This window comes from Medicago sativa, chromosome 3 (assembly GCF_051527215.1).
Source record: "Medicago sativa cultivar Bolivia chromosome 3, Bolivia_mono, whole genome shotgun sequence".
NCBI lineage: Eukaryota > Viridiplantae > Streptophyta > Magnoliopsida > Fabales > Fabaceae > Medicago > Medicago sativa.
This window is the reverse complement of record NC_140751.1, coordinates 8918989-8935095: the sequence shown is the minus strand read 5'-3', so window position 1 is coordinate 8935095 and position 16107 is coordinate 8918989. Positions and strand designations below refer to the sequence as shown.

General features: G+C 32.4%; 1 pseudogene across 1 annotated transcript; it reads left to right on the top strand.

Moving 5' to 3' along the window:
- Positions 1 to 398: 398 nt before the first annotated feature.
- Positions 399 to 15492, top strand: LOC146935477 (ABC transporter C family member 12-like; annotated as a pseudogene). The gene is made up of 27 exons (XR_015030253.1): positions 399 to 1299; positions 1532 to 1934; positions 2421 to 2599; positions 2955 to 2994; positions 3423 to 3579; positions 3889 to 4003; positions 4213 to 4293; positions 4426 to 4450; positions 5120 to 5176; positions 5358 to 5423; positions 6223 to 6297; positions 6382 to 6489; positions 6962 to 7096; positions 7460 to 7566; positions 7659 to 7752; positions 8185 to 8352; positions 8937 to 9077; positions 9427 to 9630; positions 9723 to 9821; positions 9986 to 10138; positions 10563 to 10930; positions 11656 to 11836; positions 12035 to 12358; positions 12849 to 13605; positions 14070 to 14191; positions 14473 to 14718; positions 14874 to 15492. The product of XR_015030253.1 is annotated as an ABC transporter C family member 12-like (transcript).
- Positions 15493 to 16107: the final 615 nt, after the last annotated feature.

Here is a 16107-nt window from a genome sequence, read left to right as displayed (position 1 = left end):
CGGTGCATTCATATTTTTTAAAAGATAAAAATATAATTTGACAAACAATTTAGATGATTAGCGCAATCTTTTTTTTTTTGGTCAAGCTGATTATCGCAACTTTAATATGCAAACATTGAAAAAGTTGAAAGATCGGAGTTAACAATTGAATGAAAAATACTAATCAAACAATTACTTCATATTAAAAAAATTGATCACTACATTTGTATCTGAAAATAACAAACTAAGTTTTTAAGAGGTCCTTCAAAAAAAAAAAAAAAGTTTTTAAGAGGTATAACCCCTCAAAAAAAAGAAGAGTTATACCGTACATAGAATGTTTACGAGGTTACGCTCCATCAGCCATTACGTTAGCAATGAAGTTATCCTATTGATAAGTATCTGTCTTATTCATCATATTTGTGTTCAAACATCCAATGTTACTTTTCCATTTTTTAAGTTCATAAAAAAAAATCCAATCTTCACTGTCTTCGTTCATACAAAACACCACTTACTCACTTAATTTACCAGCAAGCATTGTCTTGTTACTCTTGTACTACCAGCTCCTCAATTATTCACTACTAGGAAATCTTCTCTTCCCATGTTGTTCAAATTGTTTATTTTTTCTTTAAGGAAACCCACGTGTATATCCTTGTTTTTTTGTTGAACCGAGGAATTAAGTTTAGGAGGACCAAATTGAAAATCTAATTTATGAAAGAAAAAATAAATTTTTAAATGCACAACATATGTAAAAATTAATATATTTTGAAGTAATTAAGATTGGTTTAAGGGGTATCTCAGTAAATGTTTTTCAATACACACATGTTAGATATTGAACATAGATCTTCACATGAAAGATTTATGTTTAATTGCTTTCTTTTAGTTTAGTTTTTAAAATGTCGAAATATTTTCTCATTGTGGTTGATATTTTATTATGTAATCAGTGAGATCCGGTAGTGTCTGACGTAAATAATATCATCATGTCATCACTGACCATGTGGAAGTTGTGACTATTCCTTGTCCAAATCATTTGTTATTTATATCTGTCAGTTAGCAACATTCTGAGATACTATGCCAGTGTATTTTCCACTATCCTTTTTGCTGCAGAAAAAATAGTAGTGGACTACTAGTGTTACTAGTGGATGGTCATAAAATAAAGGAAATAAAATAGTAATAGTGGAAGTAGAACAAAACAACCAAACAAGTCTTGTTTTCCTATGAAAATGGAAAAATCTAAGACTCATTCTTTTCCTACAAACTAAGACTTACCTTACTTTACAAGTAACTGAGTTCAGTGATTGTTTTCTTTTCTGAAGCAACAAGGTATGAATCACTCTCACATATTTCCACTGTGACATTTTACTTTCATGATGGTCTATGTAGCATTGGCACATGCAATTATTTAAAATTTTTCAAATTATCATCGGTGTCAATGTAACGTAGCCAGTGATATGTGTCAGCGCTTCATAGGCGGTGATGCCTCATTTATTTTATCCCTTTTTTCTTTCTCTCCATATTTTAACATGAGGAGTGTGTTTTTGGTTTAATGTTGCAGTTAGTTACTCTTCATTCTTGTGTTGGAGAAAGAGTTCCTAACATCATTGTGTTAACTGATTGAGCCAAAGATGAGTTTTGAACCATTGATTTGGTACTGCAAGCCAGAACCAGACAGTATTTGGGAAAGAGTACTAGATAGCGCTTTTGAGTCATATACACCATGTGCAATCAATACTCTTGTTATCTCAACCTCAAATTTGGTTCTTATGGGGTTGTGTTTATATAGACTATGGCTTATTATTTTCAATGCCAAAGCTCAAAGGTTTTGTTTGAAATCAAATTACTATAATTATATTCTTGCAATGTTGGCTAGTTATTGTGCTTTTCAGCCTTTGTTGAGATTGTGGACTGGAAATTCAGCCTTCAACCTGAACGAGGAGACTGATTTTGCTCCTTTTGAGGTGAGTTTGTCAACCATACTCCAATGAGATGCCTTTGCATGAATGCGCACTCAAAGTTGATATTTGACGTTGTTAGGTTTAGGCCCTGTTTGAATAAACGACTTAATTAAATGCTTATATCATAAATGTTTATTATATAAGTGCTTGTGAATAAGTTATTTCTATAACAAAAGATAAAATAAAATCAAGCTGTTTTCATATAAGCTAAAAGCTGTTTTCTTATGCTCACCTGCAGAGCTTATGAAAATAAGTTGAAAACAGCTTATGAGCATGTCATAAGTTGTTTTAGATACAGGATCTAGATTGTTCATCTAGTCATTGCTGTCAATTGCATACGGTTGGTTCAAATTCTGCTATGCAAGAGAGCTATAATGCCGCTATAACTGCTATTCGAAACATTTTATAATAAATAGCGTATTCCAGAACGATTACTGTTTGTTCAAATTTCGCTTCTATTAACTGTTTTCTGTTTCTTTGTTCTTGCAGGTAACAGGTCTGATCATTGAATCAGTTACTTGGTTCTCAATGATAATTCTCATCCTCTTGGAAACCAAGGTTTATATTAGGCAATTTAGGTGGTTGGTGAGGTTTGGAGTTATTTATGTTTTGGTGGGAGATATTGTAATGCTTGAACTTGTTCTGTCAGTGAAAGATTACTCTAGCAGGTTGGTTTTTAAATTTTCAATACATTTCATATTCTCGTATTACTTCCATTTTTAAAGCTGAAACAAATAGAGTAACCTATGATTGCTTTAGCAGAATAATGCACTCTATAAGTGTGTTTTTTTCTACAAGAATATATATCAGCATTGTGTGAATTGAATTTGAATGCATGAATTGAAATTATTAGTATTTTTCTTCATAATACAAGAAAATAAAAACTTATGACTTTTAACATGTTATGGCTAGGATAAACATTTAATTCCTGAGAAGAAGAATAGGAAAATTATGCTCCATTTTTGATGGTATGTAACTATGTATGTGCAGCACCACACTTATGCTTTCGTTTCAATCGTGCAGATCTGCCCTATATCTGTATATTAGCACTGTCACCTGTCAGGTACATTTCTGATTTTCCCCTCTTATAGTGAAGCATTGTATAATCTTCATTATACTTGTAATTTGTTTTCATTTATTACACCGCAATATTTAGTATAGTGTTGTTTTATCAAAGCTGGATACCGGTGTCCTATGTAGCACCGACATTTTAGATTGAAGATGCATCCGGTGTTCGATAATTGTCGGTGTCAGACACCAACATAACACTGACACATGTGGTTACATTCAATTACTTTCATTTTTTTAAATTTCTTTTACCGATGTCTACTTGTATTGTGTCTGGTGTCTGTGCTTCATAATGTCACATGCATTGTAAGGCACCAATGATTATTTCCCTTGGCCTTTAAACCCTTTAAAAATCTTGAATGAGTTCTTCCTTTATTTGACCTCATCATAATGAACTTATCGTGGCTACTTTATCTGATGTAGGTGTTGTTTGGCATCTTACTTCTAGTTTACATTCCAAATTTGGTTCCATATTCTGGCCTTACGACAATGCATGCTGAGGTACCTGACAATGGTGAATATGAACCACTTTGTGGAGATGATCAAGTTTGCCCTGAGATGCGCGCCAGTTTATTATCTAGTGAGTAATCCAATAAATGGATGAGTTAATGTTATGTTTTTGTAACAAGAAATGACATTTGGGGTCATTTCATGTCAATGAGACTTTACAATTACTATTATTTCTTCTCTTGTGTTTTTCCTGATTGTTGCAAGACAAAAAGGAACAACAACAAACCCTTTTTTGACTCATTGAAAAAGTAAGGGAAAAATAATAAAAAGTAACCATTTTGTTCTTTTGGTTGTTTTCCTTTAGCATGCAATTATGCAATCAATCTCAATCCTTGTAAATTAATTTACTATTAATGTTTTATTTATGCATTATGTGAAGGATTAAGTTTTGGATGGATAACTCCACTCATGAAACAAGGCTACAGAAAACCAATCACTGAAAAGGATGTTTGGAAGCTAGACAAATGGGACCAAACAGACACATTAAGTGAAAAGTATACCTTCTCTTTTCTTGTTGTATATGGTTCAGAATGAAATTCACATATAAAAATTTTGTGTTGGAAAATGGTATATTCAAACTTTTAGAAGTTTGAAAATTGTTGATTTCAATACAAAATTTATACTTTTGGCTTCCTTAACTAGTGCCCTTCGGACACTTGTTAGCATGACCCTATATTTTTTGAAGTGCTTTTTTTCTCTGCAGGTTCCAAAAGTGTTGGATGTCAGAATTTCAAAGCTCTAACCCTTGGCTTTTAAGAGCATTAAACAATAGCTTAGGGAAAAGGTGCATATTCATAATTTTTTCTTGATATTTTGGCTTCCCTTTATATTGTTAGATCATTAGTTGGTCTCTTCAAGATGACCTTAGTAATTCTTTTCTCTCAAATTTTATTTGATTTGGTTTATATTTTGTTAGGTTTTGGTTTGGAGGCATTTATAAGGTGAGGCCCCTATTTTTTATCTCTAAGTCCTTAAGAGAAATGATACTTGACACAAATTTGAAAACAAAAATTGACAACAATTTGGATGGTTAACACCGTTCACATATGTGGTTAATTACATTTAGTGGATGATTAATAAAATATAATAAGGTGTCACATACAACTCATTAACCATTCACTAAATGTAATTAGCCGCTATTTAAGCATCATCAACCACAATTTTGAAGTTCAAAGATACACGATATTCATCATAAGTTATAACCATCCAAATTCTATTCAAATATACATTATTTTGAGCTTTTCAAATGTACATGATATGTATTATGTAATAACCACAATTTGTGTTCAAATATACAAAACATAATTAACAATGGATTTGAACTGCAATTGTTGTCAAGTTTTGTTGTCCCATTTTGTGTGAAAATAACACATCTGTTAACTTAATTGCCTCAAATAAATTAGTAAACATTTTCATGTTGCAGGTTACTTATAATTTCATGTTGAGATCATTATTTTATCACTATAACGTACAAAGTTTACATTTTATAGTAACAAGTAATCTCATTAGAATATGCAAAAAATTGTATATTAAAAGGCATGCGATAACATTGTTGAACTAAGTGTGTGCTGACTCTTGTGGAACTTGGAATTTTTTGATGATCTTTGCAGATTGGTTATGATCTTTCTCAATTGGTTGCGCCGATTTTGCTGAACCGTCTCTTAGATGTATGTTCATTTCTCCCCAAAACCAAATTAGATTGATGCGAAGATACAAAAAAAAAAAAAAGAGTGCAAAGAAGCACAACGATACTATGATAGAAAAGATGAGAAAAAAATGGACACAGAAGGATGTTTATGGCTTGAACTAGATATATAATAGTTTGTGGCTGTTATTTTTAATGTGCAGTCAATGCAAAATGGAGATCCGTCTTGGATCGGTTACGTCTGTGCCTTCTCGATATTTGTTGGAGTGGTATGACTACTGTCTCTTATAACAAAATCTGCTTCTGGTGAAACTTGTACATTTGTTGGATCGGTTACATCTAGTCATATAGACAGAACATCATTATTGTGAAACAAAATGACAAGTTTTATTCTCTAGTTGAAGTGAATATAAAGTTAATGTCGTAAAGAGAAGCAGAGTGACCATGTGAAGGTTGAAATAGGGGTTTACATAGAAACTGTAAGGGCCTATTTGGTCTTACCTTATGCAATTCATCCAAAAATAAATTCTTCTGTACCCATAAATTTTCCCTGTTTAGGATTATCACCATCCCCGAATAGCTAACTTGCATGTATTCTTAACAAATGAAGAATTGTTGAGAATGATATTAACTGATAAGTAGGAAGACGTTCGAGTGTAGCAACTGGAGCTGAAATCACAACGAGTGCAGTGGAGCAAGAGTGCCTTCCCTTTGGGCTTGGCCTATTCGTATGTTGGGTTATGACTTATGACTTGGAGGTCAGGGGTGTAGAGGGTGAAGACCTCCATGATACAGTTCAGGGATAAAAACTTGTAGTTTGAAATGTAGTATTTAACTAAAGCTTGTAGTTTTTAATTTGAAACCCTAAGAATTGCATAGTAGAAATTACAATAATCACTCTGCTAGAGGAGACGTAGGTACAATTGGTTGAATTTCGTAATCAATCATTGCGTTCTTGTTTATTTATATATCTGTTTACTTTGAGCCATATTTTTTATTCTAACCTCAAAGATTTTCTATTCTGACCCTAAGGAAAGAACAATTAATAGATGTTTATACTCTTTTCAGTCATTTGGTATTCTATGTGAGACACAATATTTCCAGAATGTTATGCGTGTCGGTTTTCGACTTAGATCAACATTGGTAAGTCATCTCTTTTTCCTAAGACAAGCCAGTTTTTCCTAATGTATCTACACAGTTTATATGATGAAATTTGTCTAATTATAGGTGGCTGCTATATTTAGAAAATCTTTGAGGCTAACTCATGAAAGTAGAAAGAAGTTCTCATATGGGAAGCTAATGAATATGATAGCAACAGATGCCAATGCATTACAGGTTCATTTACTGCATAAACTATAACTATGCAAGTTTTTTCATTATGGCATACAATGTTGTCAAATAGCGGAGATAATAGCGCTATTGCTTTGCAGATTTTTATTGTTTTTTGTTGTCAAATAGCGGTATGAAAATCACTCCACTATTCTAGTTCTACAATGGATTTGGATTTCAAAAGTAACTGTGCGACACAGATACAGTTATACATTGTCTACACTCTAAAGTAATGTTAAAAAATATTATTTGAAGATGATTTGGTGAGCGTGTGATGCGAACCGACTTATCTCAAATTGATATACCAGATCAATTTCGGTGTATAACTGCGTTGTTTTTTTTCTTTTCAAAGCAGTGAATTCGGGTCCTTCTGCTATAAGGGCAATAACGGCCACTAAAGCATTAATTTCGAATCATTTTAGAGTGTAGACAATCTATAAATTTCATCTGTTAATATTATTCCTTTGCAATATTTCAGCAAATATGTCAACAACTTCATGGACTATGGTCAGCACCATTTCGCATCATCGTAGCTATGGTTCTCCTATATCAGCAACTAGGTGTTGCTTCGCTTGTTGGCTCACTAATGTTAGTTCTCATTATTCCATTACAGGCAAGTTTTGAAACCTCACAGCCACATGTGCATGTTGTTTTTACTTTTGAAAAACAAAAATAAGTGGTGATAAAGCCTAAATTCAATCTATTTTAATGAAGAGTGCAAAATGTTTGACGGTTTAAAATTTAGTATAAGTTGAATCTGATATATTTGGTATCTTGTTCATTTTCTAAATCATAACCAATCATACGTGTCACTTTAAAATTCAAATATTGTTATTGATCCGACTGTTACGACTGATTGACAATGTAAAACATCTTTTCATTGATAGTTGATAGTGTACGTGGGTTAAATAATTTCTTTAATTTTATAGATTTTTCTAACATTAATAAATTAAAAAAGTTTTTTTTTTGTTAGCAGACATTTGTGATTGGCAAAATGAAAAAATTGACAAAGGAAGGACTGCAACAGACAGATAAAAGAGTCGGTCTGATGAATGAAATTCTTTCTACTATGGATACAGTAAAGTATGAGCACAATAAATTATATATGTTCACTCTCAACATTAAAGTTCAAATTATGTCTCAACATTGTTTGTGGTATGCTTAATATGATGCAGATGTTATGCATGGGAAACAAGCTTTCAGTCTAGAATTCAAAGCATTCGACATGAAGAACTTTCATGGTTCCGCAAAGCATATCTTCTCTATGCTGTACGAATATGAACTTTAACGTGATTTTAGAATTCAAATCATCTTTCATGTGTTCTGAGAGCATTGAATTATTATCCTTCTTTTTTTATTTTTTATTTAATTAAAATTGAATAACTATATAAACTATGTGAAAGTAACATGAAGATATGTTCCACAATAAGATTTGATTCATTTATAAAAAATTAGGTCTTCTGATTCACAATTTGAATCTCGATTCGATAACCATGGTATGACACAAAACTTAATTAATTTTTTTTTTGTTACTTGAAGATATGTTCCTCTATCAATCAGCATATAATTACTTTTTCTGTATGCATGTTACGCACTAGTTTTATTGGAATGCTCGTAAAAAAATATCAATGACAAATGAAATTCTCCAAGACTACGAAAATTTGTAGTTCTTTTCCTAACTACTATTTTTTTCCATTGCAGTTAAACAGTTTTATATTGAACAGCATTCCAGTTCTTGTGACAGTAACTTCCTTTGGAATGTTTACTTTACTTGGTGGAGAATTAACACCTGCAAGAGCATTCACCTCACTATCTCTGTTTACGGTTTTGCGCTCTCCTTTAAATAGTCTTCCAAATTTACTAAATCAGGTTGTTGTTTGCTCTCATCTCATTCTGTTAATGCTCTATTAGTCTTTTTTCCTTAAATAAAATAGATATATTAACTACATAATTTTGCTCTATGGTTTGGAAAAGTTCTAAAGGGTTTAAAAATATGCTTAGTAGTTAGTCCTTATAAGACCAAAAATATGTTAGTTTTGGCTCCTATAAAATTTTTATGTGTTTTAATCTCTGCATCAAACACAAATAGTATATTTTTAGTCACTCGTAAAGGACTAAAAGCTCTCAAATTGTGCAATGTTTTAAGATGAAGAAAAGTATGAAATTTTGATAGGGACTAAAATCAACATATGTTTCATTTGACAGGAACCAAAATCATATTTAATCAAATTATAAGAAATAAATTTATGATAAAGAAACTCTTTATTAGAAAAGAAAAATAATTACTCAAAGTGGTTATATGCCAATAAACCAAAACATTAAACAAATAACAATCACTTCAAGCGGAAAATTTTCCTCCATAATAATTATTTTCTCCACTTTAAATTTTGATAAGCATATAGCTAAAGATATTAAGCCATTTCTTACTGTCTACTGATTGTATTTTCTGACAGGTAGCAAATGCAAATGTCTCATTGCAACGTTTGGAAGAACTGTTTCTGGCCGAGGAACGAAATTTAAAACAAAATCCACCAATTGTTCCAGGATTTCCAGCCATCTCAATAAAGAATGGATACTTTTCATGGGATCCTAAGGTCAATTTTCACTGATTCTTGTGAGCATTGCCGATATTTTGTTAAAGCGGTTTTAATTGTTTTTAAACTAATAGCAACATTATACCAAATGAATTATTTATATCTAACATCCTCTTTTAATTTTTTAGGAAGAGTATCATTTTACCATGTTATGAAGAATAATAATATTCTTAAACTAAGAGAATAAGAGACCAAACTGTTTCTTTTTGAGTAACGTGTTGCTAATGATAGGAAATATTCTTAAATCAAGACAATAAGATCATTTTTCATTTGTCTCAATCCATCTTATTTTTAATCTAGATATTAGTGTACATTTCAGTTGTATAAAAAAATTCAATTCAATTTGCAGGAAGAGAAGAAGCCCACATTATCAAATATCAATGTTGAAATACCGATTGGAAGCTTAGTTGCAATCATTGGAGGTACTGGAGAAGGGAAAACATCACTTATTTCCGCAATGCTTGGAGAGCTACCTCTTGTATCTGATGGAAATGCTACAATCAGAGGCACTGTTGCATATGTTCCTCAGATTTCGTGGATTTACAATGCTACGGTGAGTTGCAGCTTATTGTGAGCATCTAAGATTTATTATTTATTCATAAGTACCATTTAATTTATCATTCTAAATCAGATATTATTTTGCAGGTTCGTAAGAATATATTATTCGGTTCAAAATTTGACCATGGACGGTATTCGAAGGCTATCAATGTCACTTCTTTGGAGCATGATCTCAACTTTTTACCTGTAAGATTGTTTATAAGCTTTCATATTCTTTTCTGTTCCGATAAATCAATATGAAAGTTTTTTTCATCACCTACAAGATTGTTTAAAATATTTCATCCTATCTATCTATAGTTTTTCAAAATTAATACACAAGTTTTTATATTTTATTTATCTCATTTATTCAGGGCCGCGATTTTACAGAGATTGGAGAAAGAGGAATCAATATTAGTGGTGGACAAAAGCAAAGAGTTTCTTTAGCTAGGGCTGTATATTCAAATTCAGATGTATATATATTTGATGATCCTTTAAGTGCTCTTGATGCTCACATTGCTCAAGAGGTATTACTCTTATCAAGCTCTAAACACAAGTCCTTTTTATAATATACTCTCTTTTGGATAAATACTTTGTTTCTATTTATTAGTCGTTTTCAAAGTTCAATGCAACATTAACTATTGTTTTTCTTGGTATGTGTAAATAACCTTACGAAAAAAAAGAAAAGATGGTAGTATTTACTACAATACGTCAAACCTAATGTACTTCAGTTTAAATTAAAAGGTTTCTTCCTTGCTTTATAAGCTTCATTGATGTAAATTGTCGTAATCCAACTGATTATCATAGCCAGCTCATGTAATTCATCAGATTTTTCTTTCTCCTGCTGTATAAACATTGGAATTTCTAATGTCGATACCAATAATTTTTTTTTTGAAATTATCTATGATCATAGTTTATAGTTAATATAACCTGATTTGCAATGTATTTTAGGTTTTCAGGAACTGTATAAAGGAAGGGCTGCAAGGAAAAACCAGGGTTCTTGTCACCAACCAGCTTCATTTTCTCCCTCAGGTGGATAAAATTATTCTTGTTAGTGAAGGCATGATTAAGGAGCAAGGAACGTTTGAGGAGTTGTCGAAATGTGGGCCTCTATTTCAGAAACTAATGGAAAATGCCGGGAAAATGGAACAAGAAGTAGATAGTCATGACACAAATGATGTTTTGTCTTTGGATAATGGGGCAATTGTAGAGCTGCCAAATGATTTAAGCTATGAGAAGAAGGGGAAATTTCAAAAATCAGTACTTGTTAAGCAAGAAGAGCGGGAGACAGGTGTGGTTAGCTGGAAAGTTTTAATGAGGTAAGATTGACATTTTATTTAAAATTTGGGCCGTACATGAATCTTTTCCTTGAAGTTATTGTTATTAAGCTTCATGAAATTCACATAGAGGCGTAAGTGTCATGTCTTGCACAAACTATTTTAAAAGCTTAAGTTGTCAAGTGAAAACACATGAATTGTTTTATGTTAATTCTAGCATTAAGAAAGTATTAAAAAAATGAATTCAATTTCCACATAACCAATATTAGGAACATATGGTATTCTTTCATTAGAATGGAAAAATGTTGTTTTTCTCTCTTCTTTCTCATTTTTGTATCGTCCCTTCAAATCTCATGAAAGATTCTTGATCCCTTTATTTTGCACCATTTCCTCCATTACCAAAGAGAGCTTGGATGAGATAGTCCGGGTCTCTTCCAGCTTAACCAGAGGCCTCAAATCCATTTTTGGGAATGCAACAACTTTAAAACTCGAAGGAGAGTTTTTCCACCCATTGTCGTCCTATCTGGCTTGACGGATTAGTCTATGCAATTGCTCACAAAAGATACTTGGTTTACACAACAGCGAAAAAGTACATAAATAACATCTAGTTTCCTTTTAATTTTATTTTCTAATGGATGCTTTTCTGGTGTTTGTATACAGTAGTATTTCATTTCGTTTTGTCACCGCTAGCCCTTCTTATTCCTTTTATCTACTTGGCTTAATTTAGATGCTCTAGTTTATTTATTACTTATATTCCAAAATTACAGGTACACATCTGCTTTGGGAGGACTGTGGGTAGTTTCTATACTTCTTGCATGCTACACATTAACAGAAGCTCTTCGAATTTCGAGTAGTACATGGTTAAGTGTGTGGACATCTCAAGATTCAACTGCAGCTTCTCGTGCCGGATATTTTCTTTTCATCTATGCAATATTCTCATTTGGACAGGTAATAATTCTGCAATAACTATGAGTTTCTATTTAACAACTTTATCTTCTAAGTTCTCACATGCTTCCAAACTCCAATATTAAAATTTCTACTTTGTATTTAGTATCTTTTTCTTTACCTCTAAGGGATTAGTATAGTTCAAAAAAATATTCATCCTTCAACTAGCTATGAAATGAATATTTTTTTTGTCGGATTCAGGTAACTGTGGCACTTGGAAACTCTTATTGGTTGATCACTTCAAGTCTTCGTGCTGCAAAACGATTGCACGATGCAATGCTAGATAAAGTTCTACGTGCCCCAATGATATTCTTCCAGACTAATCCTGTCGGCCGCATGATTAATAGATTTGCAAAAGACACAGGGGACATCGATTGCAATGTTTATAATTTGGTGAACATTGTTCTAGGACAACTCTGGCAACTACTTTCAACATTTGTTCTTATAGGCACCGTGAGCACCATATCCCTGTGGGCCATAATGCCACTTCTGATATTTTTCTATGTTGCATATATATACTACCAGGTGTGTTCTATATCTTGCCCTTACTTTTAGGAAGTGACCATTTTATAAGGAATTGACACTAAGACTGTGTTTGGCTTGCCTCGTTTTTTTTAAAAATTATTACGTGAGTGTGTTGGCCTGACTTATTTTGACATTAAAAGCTACTTCGAAATTAAAGCTTAAAATAAGATCTTTAGAAATAAAGTTAAAGTTGTTTGATAATTATTCTTACCTTTTAGCTTCAAAGATATTTTTCAATAGAATGATAGAATTTGAGTTAAATAATAAAAATAGATAAAATTATTATCTCCTACTTGATTTGAAAATCTTCTCTCAATTACCTTTTGAGAAGTTCCTTATATCTACTTTTTATAAATAAAAGATAAACTCCTTTAATTAAGATCTTTTTAAAAAGCTTAACTTCTTTTAATAAGAAAATAAGTCAATCAAAAAGGACTAATCATGGTTGAAGGAATAAACTAATCTTTCCTATTAATGTCATGCCTAATAGAGCACATCTCGAGAAGTGAAGCGCATGGATTCCATTACAAGATCCCCAGTTTATGCACATTTTGGAGAATCAATGAATGGTGTGTCAAGCATTCGTGCTTACAAGGCATATGACAGGATATCACACGACAACGGAAAATTCATGGATAACAATATCAGATTTACTCTTGCAAATATTAGTACAAACCGTTGGTTAACAATAAGGTTAGAAAGTTTAGGAGGCCTCATGATTTGGTTGATAGCAACATTTGCTGTGTTACAAAATGCACGATCTGAAAACCCAACATTGGTTGCATCTACAATGGGTCTACTTCTCAGCTACACATTGAACATAACAAGTATTTTGAGTAGCACACTTAGACAAGCAAGTAAAGCTGAAAACAGTTTAAATTCGGTTGAGCGCGTTGGAACATATATAGATTTAGAAACTGAGGGTCAAAGTATAATTGAGACGAACCGTCCACCACCAGGATGGCCAACAAAAGGATCAATTGAGTTTGAGAATGTTGTTTTGAGTTATAGGCCGGAACTTCCTCCGGTCTTGCATGGATTGTCCTTTGTAGTGCCTTCAATGGAGAAAATAGGTGTAGTTGGAAGAACTGGTGCAGGAAAGTCTAGCATGCTTAATGCGTTATTTAGGATTGTGGAACTACAAAGTGGAAGAATCATTATTGATGGATGTGATATTTCTACGTTCGGACTAGCAGACTTGAGAAGAGTTCTTACTATCATACCACAGTCGCCCGTTCTTTTCTCCGGTATAAACTATGACCATAAATCTTGTTCTTTATTTAGTTAATCAAGCATGAGTTTAGTTTTGAATTTTGATACACAAAATTTTAAGTTGTGATTAAATTGCATTGTCGGCCAATTCGGACCACAATTGCAGGTGTTTGTAGTACCAAGATGCCACAAATACATCAAAAGTGACAAAGTTTTACACTTTCATCCAATCATGTATTTTAAGTATTCTTGTATTTTAAGTTTTCATTTAATTGTAAATCCGAAATGTAATATGAGCATATTACTTTGTCGTAGCAAGATGCTACAAGCACATCGAAAGTTATAAAGTTTTTACACTATTGTTCAATCATGTATTAGCATATTGAAATAAAACATATGACTTTTCTTGTATTTTAAGTTTTCATTAGTTGTGAAAAAACATCAACTATCACTTTCAATATAATGTTTTTGTTCTGAAAATTGTCAATCTATCTTTTAGGAACTGTTCGTTTCAATCTTGATCCATTTAATGAATACAATGATGCTGACGTATGGGAAGCTTTGGAAAGGGCACACATGAAGGATGTAATAAGAAGAAATCAATTTGGTCTAGATGCTCAGGTACATAGGTTCTGGTTAAATTTAGTCGATGAGGTTGCTCAAATCAATCGGCAATGTTATTTTAATTTAAGATAACAAAATTCGACAACTTTTTAAATGGTTAACGTAGTTCAGACACTTAATCAATGATTTATTACATTTGATTAATAGATATATGTGGTGCCGCAACTTTTTAACCATCTAATGAACTATATTAAACACAAATTTAAATGTAATTATCCTTGATTTTCTCTTAGTGAAATTGTATTACTGTTTTCTTAGTGTTTTTGAAATGAATGAAGGTTTCTGAAGGAGGAGACAATTTCAGTGTTGGGCAAAGGCAGCTATTAAGTTTAGCTAGAGCATTGCTAAGAAGATCGAAGGTTCTTGTCCTCGATGAAGCTACTGCTTCTGTAGATGTTAGAACCGATGCACTTATACAGAAAACTATCCGACAAGAATTTCATTCCTGCACAATGCTTATCATTGCACATAGATTGAATACTGTCGTCGACTGCAACCGAATTCTGTTGCTAGATGCTGGAAAGGTACATCCAAGTAGCATGAACTACAAATATTCAATTTTGTCCCTATAAAATTCCTGTGAAGTAGAAAATACTGACATAACAACTAATATACTAACATTTCCTGTCCGTTTTTTTTTTTTTAAATATTAAGATTCTTCTTCATGTATACTTTACAGGTTCTTGAATACAATTCACCTAAGGAACTCTTACAAAATGAAGAAACCGCATTCTACAAAATGGTTCAAAGTACTGGTCCTGCAAATGCTGAGTATTTATATAGCTTAGTATTTGGAAGGAAAGAGAACAATTCAAATGAATATAACAAGGAATCGGAAAACGGTATGAGACAGTTAGCATCTACAGATTGGACTGCTGCTACTCAGTTTGCAATAGCTTCTACACTTTCTTCGTTACATCAACACCTTCAAAGTCCAAATTCTAAAGACGATAAAGACATAGAACAAAGGATGCAGTAGTTGCACCGCAGGAAGGGATGATGAAACAATAGAAGAGGCATTCACTCAATATCATGTTCCTGCAGATAGATGGTGTTCTACTCTCTATAAAGTCATTGAAGGTAAACCTGATAACTATATATTGTAGAAAGTAACGGAATAATTAATACTTTCGTGTTATTTATTTTGTGTCTTAAACCTCCGGTCCTCAGAGGAAGGAGGTCCTGTTAAGTTATAGTCCGACCGAGACGTAAGTAAAGTCAGACTAATGATTGTTCTAGTCTCGATTCAAAATTCATTATCAATTCATCTTTCAGGATTTGCTGTCTTGGTCAGCAATTAGAATCTGATTTTGAAGGGAGATCCTTTGACTAATATAATACATACATTTTGATACAGAGAGTTACATGCAATCAATTCTCAGAGGGATATATATAGTTTCAATCACAAAATTCTTCTGATTGTTTTTAATGAATACGACGATGCATGATGTCCCTTATTAATACAAAAGTCACAACGTTTATTTGCTTCTATGTAAATATGGCATATAGAGATTCTCCAAAATAGAAAGTGAAGAAGAGCAACAATTTCTTGAAGGAAAGGTTGAATAACAACTAATTTTGAATCAATCTCAAACTCTACCCTTTTTATGACATTTTCTCAATTCATCCGCTATATATTCAAAGGAAATATTAACGAGTGTCTCTGGGACACTTTAAAGATGATAAAAAGTAATTATTTATGAAAATGTATGTAATCAATACATTGTAAATTGAAGGCTAAAACCCACTTTTTGCCCCCTAAGTTTGCAAAAGTTGCGATTTTGGCCCCCTATTAAAAAAAATAGCATTAGTGACCCCCTATGTTTAGGGAAATATGCTCTTTTGACCCTCTAACATAAGGGAAATATGCTTTTTAGACCCCTTATCTTTAGAAAAAATTGCAATTATGCCCC